General features: G+C 39.5%; 1 long non-coding RNA gene across 1 annotated transcript; it reads left to right on the top strand.

The window, feature by feature from the left end:
* Positions 1-4,416: 4,416 nt before the first annotated feature.
* On the top strand, positions 4,417-12,092 carry LOC134215674 (uncharacterized). Its single transcript, XR_009980264.1, has 2 exons — positions 4,417-5,261; positions 11,730-12,092. It is a non-coding gene; the product is annotated as an uncharacterized LOC134215674 (long non-coding RNA).
* The last annotated feature ends 1,131 nt before the right edge of the window (positions 12,093-13,223 follow it).

Here is a 13,223-nt window from a genome sequence, read left to right on the forward strand (position 1 = left end):
AAAAGATGACTGTGAGAAAAAAAATCTCGCAGAACTCTTATAAAGTGCAAAAAGCGCAATAGTTGTTGGCGGTATTGTTTACAAAAATAAAAATTTTGCAATTTTAATGGGTCAATCGGGTCAAAAACGTGGCAAAATCGGGACGTCATAAAATCGGATCGAAAACGTGATAAAAGTAGACAAAATCGAGGAGTGACAAAATCGGGTCTACACTGATAAAAAATAAATAGTAGAATTGTACACACAGTTCTGTTTAAGCTTACCATGCATGATAAAAGTTAACTCAACTTCAATATTATTGAGATTTACCACATAATTGTCGACGTTACTATATTGTTTGACATTCTCGCAGTACTACATCCCATAGTAAATTCAACTGTATCTCTGTTACCACTCTGCTACTGCTATCACTTCTATCAAAGTGTTTCACTTCGCCATTGGCATCGAAAACAACAATTTCGTCATAACGTTACCAATAAAAAAATTCCAATTTTTTCTCAATTATGTATACTTAATTAATTTATAATGGCAAGAAGTATATTATATGAAGAATACATTTTATTTAGGTAGGTACAATTTATTGAACTTCTGTGAAAGTGGATTGAATTGAAAAACCGTTTTTTACATTTCCAGAAAGCGAGTCGAGCAGTCGAGAAAAAACTTTGTAAATGATGTGGTGTTGTGAACAGAAGCCGGAGTGTTCCGAAATTTATTTCCACACGAAATTTTTGCTATCCTAAATAACGAATTATGTGTGATAGTATCATTCAATATCGTTTGCGGCAACCGAGTATGGACGGCAGCAGAACCATCAGAATTCAATCAACAACATCATTCTAGTGGAACTTTGAAAATTAAAAATCCAAAATGCTCTTCCGCAATACTGGAAGCTGTAAAATGAGTGACCTAGTGTATCGGATGCCATTCCCCGTCTTTTCGTTCGGTTGTGGATTTGGTATGTCGTAAAGTTGGCAGATCAGAATGATGTCACTGATTGTATTCTGCTAGTACTGCTGCTCACATTCAATTAATCTGAAATAAAAATAATGAATATGTCGTACAACCTTTTCCAATTGCGAAATGGATTGGATTAATAAATATGATTGTATTTTGAGCTAAGATTTGTTTTTGTTTATTTACAATATCACAACAGCATGACAAAAGCTACAGGGATTACTATGCTACCACGAGAGAATAGTACGAGGAGACAATCTACATATTTAAATTTACTATGTTTGGAGTTGGCACGCGCATAGTGGCAACGACAAAAATATGGTGAAATCTGCTATACCGCCTCGCTCAAGGAGGCATAGTAAAACTTACCGCACGTTGTAGTTGTTTCAAAGGTTTTTTGCGTTCTACCAAATTCAAGTGGTAAAATGTTTTTACTTTTACCTTCGATATAGTAGGCATTACCATGCCGCTTCTTTCAGTGTACACTGTAGAGTAGAGTGGGGCAAGAGTACGCACTTAGTTTTCAATCGATCATGTGGCCCTTATGAAGCAAGCTTCTGCATATCAAATCAGTATCGATGATTCATATACGCTTCCTTTATGTTACCCAGTGCAAAAAATATTGAAATTATTGATATTCGTTTTAGTAGAACCCTTATTGCAAGACAAGTGAAAAACGCACTCTTACCCCACCGGTGGGGTAAAAGTGCGCATCGGGTGGGGTAAGAGTACGCATTTATCCAATCATGTGCTTTAAGTATATATTAACACAAATATAAGTTAATAACATTTAATTGATGTTTAATGAGCATATATTACGAAATGTTTAAAGATTACGTAACTTTTAAAGGGGGAGGGGGTCCTAAAAATGTGCACTTTCATTCGAACAACCATTGTTTTTGTATATACAAAAACTACAGAAATAAAAATATTTATCAGGTTTCGCGTGGCGTATACAAAGGCATTTTCCTTAAAGAAAGTCCACCAATCACGTAACGTAAAATTTGGCTATTTCCTCCCCCCCTATCTTACACTATTTGTATGAATCCTCTAAAAATTATATGGATCGTCACATATCTCGCAACCCCTCCCAGCTAAACGTTGCGTTATTTATGAATGTTTCTTTTGATTAAATGGAATTATCATTTAGATGAAATTGTGTTTTCGTACTATGTTTAGGTGTACAACAAGTCCTAATACATTTTCATTATTTCGCTTCAGGTTCTTTGTTCGCTAAGTCCTTTCTAACACCGAATTACTTCAACTTATCCTAAAAATTTGTTATAATTTCGAATTCTGTCCCTTTTTTCTTAGTTTCGGATCTTTACGCTTTGGAAGAAGTCTTATTTTGGCCGGAGATACGCGTTTGACATCAGAACTTGAAGATTCATATGCGTACTCTTGCCCCACCGGTTCCTGCGTACTTTTACCCCAAAGTCCCAAAAATTATTCAAGTAATGGTTTTGACTTCTTGGAAAACCAACCGAATTGGTGTTCTGCACCATAAAGTACTCTATACAATAGGTTATCGAAATGGTATAATGTTCACCTGATTAAACGTATATATGGTAATGAAATACTAGTTGCGAAAACCCAAATATTTTTAGCAAAATGACCAAAAAAATATCTAACTCCATATCTCCCTTTTTGTTTATTCAAATCGTTTACAATTACGCATGATAATAGTTGGCCAGAATACCTGTCAAACTGATGCAGTGCTGCTAGTTTATCTTTTTTTATTACTTCAAAAAATCGAAAACGTACTCTTACCCCACGCGCACTCTTGCCCCACTCTACTCTATATTAGGGTGTCCCAAAAAACCGATGTTCGAAAAGTCATGGTGCTCAACCCTGAAATGAAAGATATACCTGTCTGGATAATTTTTGTAGAACAACCCGAATTTCTAAAAAATCCTTTAGAGGTCGCGCCAGATCGATTTTTGAAAAATGAGTTTTTTTTTAGGTAAAAATCAAATATTGGGACCTTTCACAATTTTGTTTCAGGGTCACCCATTCGTTTTATACTTTTTTCATTTTTCTGTTGATCTTTGCCCATATTCTCCATGAATTAGTTTTTGGTATTGTGCGTTTTTACAGTCTCCAGAACTTTTTAAATATCGAAAAATACACATTTTTTTGACGAATTTTCGCAGTTACTTCAGCCGGGCACAAAAAATAATTTTTTCTCGTTCGGAAAAACTTAGATACTACAAAGAGCTATTTATAACGAGTATTTTATAAAAAATATCCAAGAAATGTTGTTCTGGGGCTGAGATATTGCAGTTTTAGTAAATAGTTCAAAAGTGTACAAATTCGATACTTTTTCTTTACATGTTATAATTTCATCAAGATTGCACCAATATTTTAATTTAAATTAAAAAAAAATCAAAAGCAAATAAATGGGAATATTTTCTAGGTAACATAGCTTTTCTTTCCGATGGAGTTGGTTACCTGAATTACAGGATTTGGATGGAGTATATGGATGGAGCCAGTTATAAAATGATATCACACCCAACAGTTAATATGTAGCAATATACAAGTAATCAGGTTTACTATGATCTCTTTATTAGTTTTGATTCAATCATAGGATGCTTTTCACGGCATACAAAAAACAAGGCAGGCTCAGCACGTATGTAAACATTTAGTTTGAACGTAAACATGTGTCGTCACTACTATCTTCGCACAAGCTGAACTGAGACGATGCTCTACGGTCTCAGCATGCTTACTTTTGTACTCTAACATGTGGCGATAAAATTTGCGTCACTCTTGATGTGTCATTTTTCCGTTTTTACTTTACGTTTATTCCGTTTTTTTTTTTTCAATATGAGTGAACTCATGGAAAAGCTGTCGAACTGATATGGAACCGGGATATGGCACTCGTAATTTTTTCGTGTTGCGCTTGAAGTCTCCATCGGTGTGTAGAGTTCTAGGTATACAATTGAAAAGACACTATTTAACGCTGTCAGTTAGCAGTTTTCCCGCAATATTTTCTCACCGTGCATAACTATTTTTCTCGAGATCTGTCAACTCAGTCAATAATAATAATTCCTTTGAAATTTATTTAACAATTTCATTTAATTTAAATTAAATTATTATAACAATCATTAGCGAGTGAAGAATGTGACTTGCAGTTACTCCTCGGACTTCCTAATTGTCCGTCATTGGTGATATTTTCGAAGATATTTGTGGAATTGTGATACTAGTGAACCGTCTAAGACGAATTAAGTACTGTCCATTTAATTCCACTAGTTAATTTTCGTAATCTTTGCAGATACGTATTTCGACCACAACTGTGTGGTCGTCTTCAGTGTCTTGTACTTGACTCGAAGTCGAGTCGAAATACGTCGAAATACGTATCTGCAAAGATTACGAAAATTAACTAGTGGAATTAAATGGACAGTACTTAATTCGTCTTAGACGGTTTAATACATTCCACTAAAAGAGCTTAATATATTTTTCTGATACTAGTGAAATTTAAAGTGTTTTCCCGACGACAATTCACTCAAATCAATATTTTCGGTTTCATCGGATCAAGACGGAACATTGCATGAACAAGGAGATGCAAGGATTTACTTCCAGTGAGGATTGCCGCTGGTTGACGTAACGATTTTCGCCAGAAGCGACTGCCGTAAAGCACAGAATCAGACCGCGGTATTGCGATGTGAACGACATTGTGTTGGGTTAATCGGAACTATACATTGATCTGCATCACGGGAACCGCGCGGAAAAGGTTCTATTGCGTGAGCTTCCACAAGTAAAGATAGTACTTCCAGTAACGAGTGAGTTGGGTCATATCGGAGCCGGCAGCATGAAGTACGCTTTGAATGACGAGTCGTATGAATTGAATTGCGTTGGCGCTACCGAGAGGTGCGGATTCCCTTACCAGTGATCGTCTCGACTGTTCAATACAACAGTCAAAATCCACGGCAAATGTGTGAAAATACAATATTTTTATCATTACCGATTGCAAATGTGTGAAAATACAATATTTATCATTACCCATGCAATCCGCAAACGAGTTCCGCTGCTGGACCCACTTTGCACTGTTCATTATCCGAACTGTTTCAGAGGTTGTCGCATGAAAATCTTGAATAAAGGAACTGGAAGCAAATTAAATTGGCTGATCAACAGAAGAAAGCGGTTGCATTGTAAACGACAGCGGTGGGTCATCTGGAGGGAAAATTTGCCGATCGATGATGTATTGGAATATTGTGATTCCGCGGTGAATAACGAGAGAAGGCTAAGAGGAAAATGAGCTCTTGCACTGAGGAATGGCCAGACCTGGCAGATTCGGATCCTGCCAGCAAGTAAGTTTTTCATGTGGACCTTAATCTTCAATTGCATTTGGCATTCCATATATTTTATTTCGACTAAATGGTAAATAATTTTTCATTTGGAATTCCGCAATGAAACCTTTTGAAATTCCACAGAGAAACCATTTAATGTAGTTTAGGATTTGAAAAAGAATTTCAAATTTCACACGAAATCTTTTTGGGATGGATACCGCTGTTAGTACTTTAGCCACCCTCAGGGCAGCCTTATGGGTTTGCGCCTAATCTTTTGGGAAGCTGAGGTTAATCCTATTGAAAATCCCTTTGAGAAATCCGAACGATTCAGCATGAAATATTTTCGGATTTCTGAAATGATTTTTTACTTTTGGGATTCCAAAAGCATTTCTTATTTTTGGGGTTCTGGAAGAATTCCCTTTGAAATTTAAAAAAAGGAAGGAAATCTTTAGAAGAAATCGGGATTCCGAAGGGAATCCTTTCGGGATTCCGAAGGGAATCCTTTCGGGATTCCGAAGGGAATCCTTTCGGGATTCCGAAGGGAACCCTTTCGGGTTTCCGAAGGGAATCCTTTCGGGTTTCCGAAGGGAATCCTTTCGGGTTTCGAAGGAATCCTTTCAGGTTTCGAAGGAAATCCTTTCAGGTTTCGAAGGGAATCCTTTCGGGTTTCGAAGGGAATACTTTCAGGTTTCGAAGGAATCCTTTCGGGTTTCGAAGGAATCCTTTCAGGTTTCGAAGGAATCCTTTCAGGTTTCGAAGGAATCCTTTCAGGCTTCGAAGGAATCCTTTCGGGTTTCGAAGGAATCCTTTCAGGTGTCGAAGGAATCCTTTCAGGTTTCGAAGGAATCCTTTCAGGTTTCGAAGGAATCCTTTCAGGTTTCGAAGGAATCCTTTCGGGTTTCGAAGGAATCCTTTCGGGTTTCGAAGGGAATCCTTTCAGGTTTCGAAGGAATCCTTTCGGTTTCCGAAGGAATCCTTTCAGGTTTCGAAGGAATCCTTTCAGGTTTCGAAGGAATCCTTTCAGGTTTCGAAGGAATCCTTTCGGGTTTCGAAGGAATCCTTTCGGGTTTCGAAGGAATCCTTTCAGGTTTCGAAGGAATCCTTTCGGGTTTCGAAGGAATCCTTTCAGGTTTCGAAGGAATCCTTTCAGGTTTCGAAGGAATCCTTTCAGGTTTCGAAGGGAATCCTTTCGGGTTTCGAAGGAATCCTTTCAGGTTTCGAAGGAATCCTTTCAGGTTTCGAAGGGAATCCTTTCAGGTTTCGAAGGAATCCTTTCAGGTTTCGAAGGAATCCTTTCAGGTTTCTGAAGGAATCCTTTCGGGTTTCGAAGGAATCCTTTCAGGTTTCGAAGGAATCCTTTCGGGTTTCGAAGGGAATCCTTTCAGGTTTCGAAGGAATCCTTTCAGGTTTCGAAGGAATCCTTTCCGGGTTTCGAAGGGAATCCTTTCGGGTTTCGAAGGAATCCTTTCAGGTTTCGAAGGAATCCTTTCGGGTTTCGAAGGAATCCTTTCAGGTTTCGAAGGAATCCTTTCAGGTTTCGAAGAATCCTTTCGGGTTTCGAAGGAATCCTTTCGGTTTCGAAGGGAATCCTTTCGGGTTTCGAAGGAATCCTTTCGGGTTTCGAAGGAATCCTTTCAGGTTTCGAAGGAATCCTTTCGGGTTTCGAAGGAATCCTTTCAGGTTTCGAAGGAATCCTTTCGGGTTTCGAAGGAATCCTTTCAGGTTTCGAAGGGAATCCTTTCAGGTTTCGAAGGAATCCTTTCGGGTTTCGAAGGAATCCTTTCGGGTTTCGAAGGGAATCCTTTCGGTTTCGAAGGAATCCTTTCAGGTTTCGAAGGAATCCTTTCGGGTTTCGAAGGAATCCTTTCGGGTTTCGAAGGAATCCTTTCAGGTTTCGAAGGAATCCTTTCGGGTTTCGAAGGAATCCTTTCAGGTTTCGAAGGAATCCTTTCGGGTTTCCGAAGGGAATCCTTTCGGGTTTCGAAGGAATCCTTTCAGGTTTCGAAGGAATCCTTTCGGGTTTCGAAGGAATCCTTTCGGGTTTCGAAGGAATCCTTTCGGGTTTCGAAGGAATCCTTTCAGGTTTCGAAGGAATCCTTTCGGGTTTCGAAGGAATCCTTTCGGGTTTCGAAGGAATCCTTTCAGGTTTCGAAGGGAATCCTTTCGGGTTTCGAAGGAATCCTTTCGGGTTTCCGAAGGGAATCCTTTCGGGTTTCGAAGGAATCCTTTCAGGTTTCGAAGGAATCCTTTCAGGTTTCGAAGGAATCCTTTCGGGTTTCGAAGGAATCCTTTCGGGTTTCGAAGGAATCCTTTCGGGTTTCGAAGGAATCCTTTCGGGTTTCGAAGGGAATCCTTTCAGGTTTCCGAAGGAATCCTTTCAGGTTTCGAAGGAATCCTTTCGGGTTTCGAAGGAATCCTTTCGGGTTTCGAAGGAATCCTTTCAGGTTTCGAAGGAATCCTTTCGGGTTTCGAAGGAATCCTTTCAGGTTTCGAAGGAATCCTTTCAGGTTTCGAAGGAATCCTTTCGGGTTTCGAAGAGAATCCTTTCAGGTTTCGAAGGAATCCTTTCGGGTTTCGAAGGAATCCTTTCAGGTTTCGAAGGAATCCTTTCAGGTTTCGAAGGGAATCCTTTCAGGTTTCGAAGGAATCCTTTCGGGTTTCGAAGGAATCCTTTCAGGTTTCGAAGGAATCCTTTCAGGTTTCGAAGGAATCCTTTCGGTTTCGAAGGAATCCTTTCGGGTTTCGAAGGAATCCTTTCGGGTTTCGAAGAATCCTTTCGGGTTTCGAAGGAATCCTTTCGGGTTTCGAAGGAATCCTTTCAGGTTTCGAAGGAATCCTTTCAGGTTTCGAAGGAATCCTTTCGGGTTTCGAAGGAATCCTTTCGGGTTTCGAAGGAATCCTTTCAGGTTTCGAAGGAATCCTTTCGGGTTTCGAAGGAATCCTTTCGGGTTTCGAAGGAATCCTTTCGGGTTTCCGAAGGAATCCTTTCAGGTTTCGAAGGGAATCCTTTCGGGTTTCGAAGGAATCCTTTCAGGTTTCGAAGGAATCCTTTCAGGTTTCGAAGGAATCCTTTCGGGTTTCGAAGGAATCCTTTCAGGTTTCGAAGGAATCCTTTCGGGTTTCGAAGGAATCCTTTCGGGTTTCGAAGGAATCCTTTCAGGTTTCGAAGGAATCCTTTCGGTTTCGAAGGAATCCTTTCAGGTTTCGAAGGAATCCTTTCGGGTTTCGAAGGAATCCTTTCGGGTTTCGAAGGAATCCTTTCGGGTTTCGAAGGAATCCTTTCGGGTTTCGAAGGAATCCTTTCGGGTTTCGAAGGAATCCTTTCGGGTTTCGAAGGAATCCTTTCGGGTTTCGAAGGAATCCTTTCGGGTTTCGAAGGAATCCTTTCCAGGTTTCGAAGGAATCCTTTCGGGTTTCGAAGGAATCCTTTCAGGTTTCGAAGGAATCCTTTCCGGGTTTCGAAGGAATCCTTTCAGGTTTCGAAGGAATCCTTTCAGGTTTCGAAGGAATCCTTTCGGGTTTCGAAGGAATCCTTTCGGGTTTCGAAGGAATCCTTTCGGGTTTCGAAGGAATCCTTTCGGGTTTCGAAGGAATCCTTTCGGGTTTCGAAGGAATCCTTTCAGGTTTCGAAGGAATCCTTTCGGTTTCGAAGGAATCCTTTCGGGTTTCGAAGGAATCCTTTCGGGTTTCGAAGGAATCCTTTCGGGTTTCGAAGGAATCCTTTCGGGTTTCCGAAGGAATCCTTTCGGGTTCCGAGGGAATCCTTTCGGGTTTCCGAAGGGAATCCTTTCGGGTTTCCGAAGGGAATCCTTTCGGGTTTCCGAAGGGAATCCTTTCGGGTTTCCGAAGGGAATCCTTTCGGGTTTCCGAAGGGAATCCTTTCGGGTTTCCGAAGGGAATCCTTTCGGAGAACCGAAGGGAATCCTTTCTGAGAACCGAATCCCTTCGGAGAACCGAAAGGATTCCCTTCGGAATCCCGAAAGGATTTCCTTCAAAAACCCGAAAGGATTTCCTTCAAAAACCCGAAAGGATTTCCTTCAAAAACCCGAAAGGATTTCCTTCAAAAACCCGAAAGGATTTCCTTCCGAAACCATAACGAATCCCGAACGAATGCATAACTTTGGAATTACTTAAAGACCCAGAAATATTCCCTTCGGAATTCAAAAACTATCATCTTTGTAATCCAGAACGGAATTCGTTTGGAATCCTAAAAGGATTGCTTTGGTGAAACTTCCACTCAGTAAATCCAAAAGTCAAATACCTACTAATGTCGATATATCTGTTCACATTTTCTATCCAGTATTTTGCGCTCGATAGTGAGTGCCTTTTCGACATTCAAGAGGTAGACAATATTTACAATTTTTATCAATGTAGGCCTTGATTAGTTATATTAGTGATATTGGCACTCATCTGGAATCCACAAATAAACAAATGTCAAATATTCTCCATTATGTTGTTCAAAGATCATATAGTTTTCCCATGCATATTTTGTAATTATTTAATTAATTTTATAGGAATGTAAAAGACACCAAGATAAGGGCGAATTTATAATGAGGAAAGGAAATCTGCAACCAGACACATGTGTGAAGAAATACTGATATAGTGTAAGGCTGAATAGACTACACTAGACTCACTGAAATCAACTACGTTTGCAGTAACCAATAAATACCATCTGACCTAAAAATTATATTCTATGCTATTGTCCAGCTAGACCATCTTGATCAATTTGGAACCACTAAGCAGAAGAATATGTTCACATACTTAATACACTTGTTGTTATCCCGTAGTATATTCATTGCCATTGTCGCTAAGGGTCAGCAAGTCTCATACAGTATAAGTGGTCTGCTAAAGGTGGCGACATGTTGTTAGTAAGAGGCCTTCAGTCCTGTAAGTTAACCTGCCAATCGGCTGCGGACACTTCAGCCGTCCTGGTAGAGGAGCTTTGTAGCACAGTAGCGTCGAAATGCTTTTGGGCACACGTATGGTATAGGAAAAGTATAAGAGGTGTCGATGTGCACGCAGACGCAAAGCAGTACGTAAGCGAAATGCTCTACAGTGACTCTTGAAGAATAGCCGGGGGAATCGGAAAAGAGAGAGTGCAAAGGTGCAAAGGAAGTTAGTTTCGGGGGATTTCAGTGAGTCGAGTGGAGTGACTCCAGACGTAAACTATCTGGGTATCGCCTAATCTTGGTGTCTGGTTGCAGATTTCTTTTCATCTAGAAAAAAAAAACACTGATCACAATTATTATAGATTTGTCCTTACCTTTCATACTCCAGAAAGTAAAATAAAATCAAGAATAAAATACATATTCCCAAGAGGATTCTCGTTGAAATCGCTGAAGGATTCTCGTGTAAATCGCTGAAGAAGTACCGTCAGAGTTTCTTGAAGTTCTTGTCAGAATCCCGTTAGAATATGAAGAATTTTCTTCGGAATCGCTGATTGATTTCTGACGAAAGCCCTGACAGAATTCAAAAAGGATTCGCTTCTGAATTCCAGATGGATATCCGTCGGAATCCATGAAAAATTCCCGTCAGAATCCATGAAAGGTTTCCTTCAGAATACCAGAATAAGAATTCCCTTCAGTATCGCTGTAGGATTCCCTTTGAAACTTTTCAAAATCTGTGTTGAAATCTCTTTAGAATTTCTGGTCATAATCTTTTTAGAATTTATGGCCAAAACTCTTAAGAATTTCCGTCGGATTTTTTTAGTATACCCGTCGAAATCAATGAAGGATTACCGTCAGGCACCCAAAAAAATCCCGTCTAAGAATTTTCATTGACATCTCTGAAAGATTTCGTTCAGGAATCTTCAAGAAGTTGCGACGGAAATCATAGAACTCCAGAAAAATCGAATATGAAGGATTACCTTTATACCTGTCGGAATGTGAAGGATTACATTCGGAATCATTTAAAGATTCCCATCGGTATCTCTTCAAGAATCCCAGCAGGATTCGCTTTGAAATCTCTAAAGGATTCCCGATGAAAGCCCTAAAGTAATTCCGAAGGAATCTCTGAAGGAATCCCTGTGAAATTTCTGTCGTTATCTCCGAAGGATAACTAGATGGATTCCCATTGGATTCCTGTCCGTGAAGGAATCCTATCAGAATATCTGAAGGAATAGAGTTGGAATTCCTGAAGGATTCTCATTCCCATAGCCATTCCTTAGCTTGGTCTACAGAGATCGCGTCGGTAATCCTTCAGGAATTCCGAAGTAAATCTTTCAGGGCTCGAAGGCCGCCCAAGGCGGTAAAGATTAAATAAACAACAACAACAATCTTCCAGGAATTTCGACGGGAATGTTTCAGATATTTTGACGGAAATCCTTGTGGGTTCTCCCATATGTTGTACATACCTGGCCATTGTCGTACAGCAGACGCCCATTTAAAGTTTTAGCAAGTTAACATCACTCAGGTTTTAGTTCAAGAAAATAATTTATTAAATTTATTTATTCATTTTTCATCAATCGTATCTATTCCGTTTTTTTTTCAGAATTCTTTTTTCTGCTCTGATCTCATAAAAGTAAGTGAGCTACAAGATATCCAGGACGTTTGCAGGGAATCGATTATGCGTATACCGCTGCATAGCGGAGTACTTAAGGATCGGCCGGGAGTGTTACAATCATTCACACTACAACGGCCTTCTGGTAATATTCACCTGGATCAACTCAAATTAGAAAACGTGGGCCACACCTTTGCATTTTTGCAACTGTCTTCATGCAGCCCCGGATCTGAACGGCGTGTTCGAGGAGACTTGCTTTGCCAATGTTGGCATCATCATCTTCACGCCTGACGGCCTGACATCCCTCACAGCACGTCACAGATAAGTGTGGCACTGATGTAGAAGTTATCTGAGTGATAATTTACCAGAAAATTAAAAAAAAACCTTTTCGGAGAGTCCCGCAGAACCTCCAGGCTGGCTACTTCTCAGTGCAACGGTGCAACCCCCTAAAAAATACTGTGGAAAAGTATTTGAATTAATTATAATTAGGAAAAAGAAAAAAAATGCAAATCATAATGAAATTTTACATGTTTTTTTTTAAATCAATTAATGAAACGAAAAAACTCAATTTGTCATATCCATTTGGCAAGTACAACGGAGCATTTTTATTGATCAAAACAATTGTCGCGATATTAGGCCATCTTCTTCGCCAGTAGTGCCTAATACCGTGACTAGGCTATAACGTGAAGTTGATACTCAGAAAAATAAAACGTAACCATCTCATTGAATACATAGACCACTAGACAATATCGTATAGGTATTGAAATATTCATATTAAATATCTACGACATTTTTGCGTAGGATTACTAGGGAAGCATCATTCAGATGAATTACATATTGCAATATGTATTATTCCAATACTTCCCCAAAGAGAAACTTCTGTTGGAAGACTTGAAGATGGTAAACATCTAATGAACATACAAATCGTCTTTATTGTGTCGTTCAGCACATACGAATACAATATCATTTATGCGATATTTACCACAGACTATAGTAAATATTTTTCCTGTGCAGTTTCCTTTAGAAATGAAGGTAGAGTATTTTTCATCTGAATACAAATCCTCCCATTCAGTGGTGCGAATTCTCAATCTCAGTGACTGAAATTTGTTAGATATTGATACCATTCCCTCTTCACACTCACTTCCTAGCAGTGGAAACTGAAAATGGGTAGCAGCAACAATCAAAGATAAAGTAAACAAAAGACCTCTCTTCTCATTGCACACGCAGCCCGCACTGACAGTCTATTCAGTTCACTCGCTGCTGTGTGAATGCGACGGCCCTATATTAATGCATGGGTGAATACTATCACTTGAAAGACAATGACAGGAAATTTGTGCCGAATGATCATCAGCTTCAGCCCGCTGTTGGCAAACCGAGTTTGCTAAGCTACTCCTGCTTTGTCGTTCTGACTGAAAGGCACCGTCATAGCGACAAGCGTCCTCTATAGTTTATTACCTCTATTGATATCATCTATCTAAAACCTAA

This window comes from Armigeres subalbatus, chromosome 2 (assembly GCF_024139115.2).
Source record: "Armigeres subalbatus isolate Guangzhou_Male chromosome 2, GZ_Asu_2, whole genome shotgun sequence".
In the NCBI taxonomy this organism is placed as follows: domain Eukaryota; kingdom Metazoa; phylum Arthropoda; class Insecta; order Diptera; family Culicidae; genus Armigeres; species Armigeres subalbatus.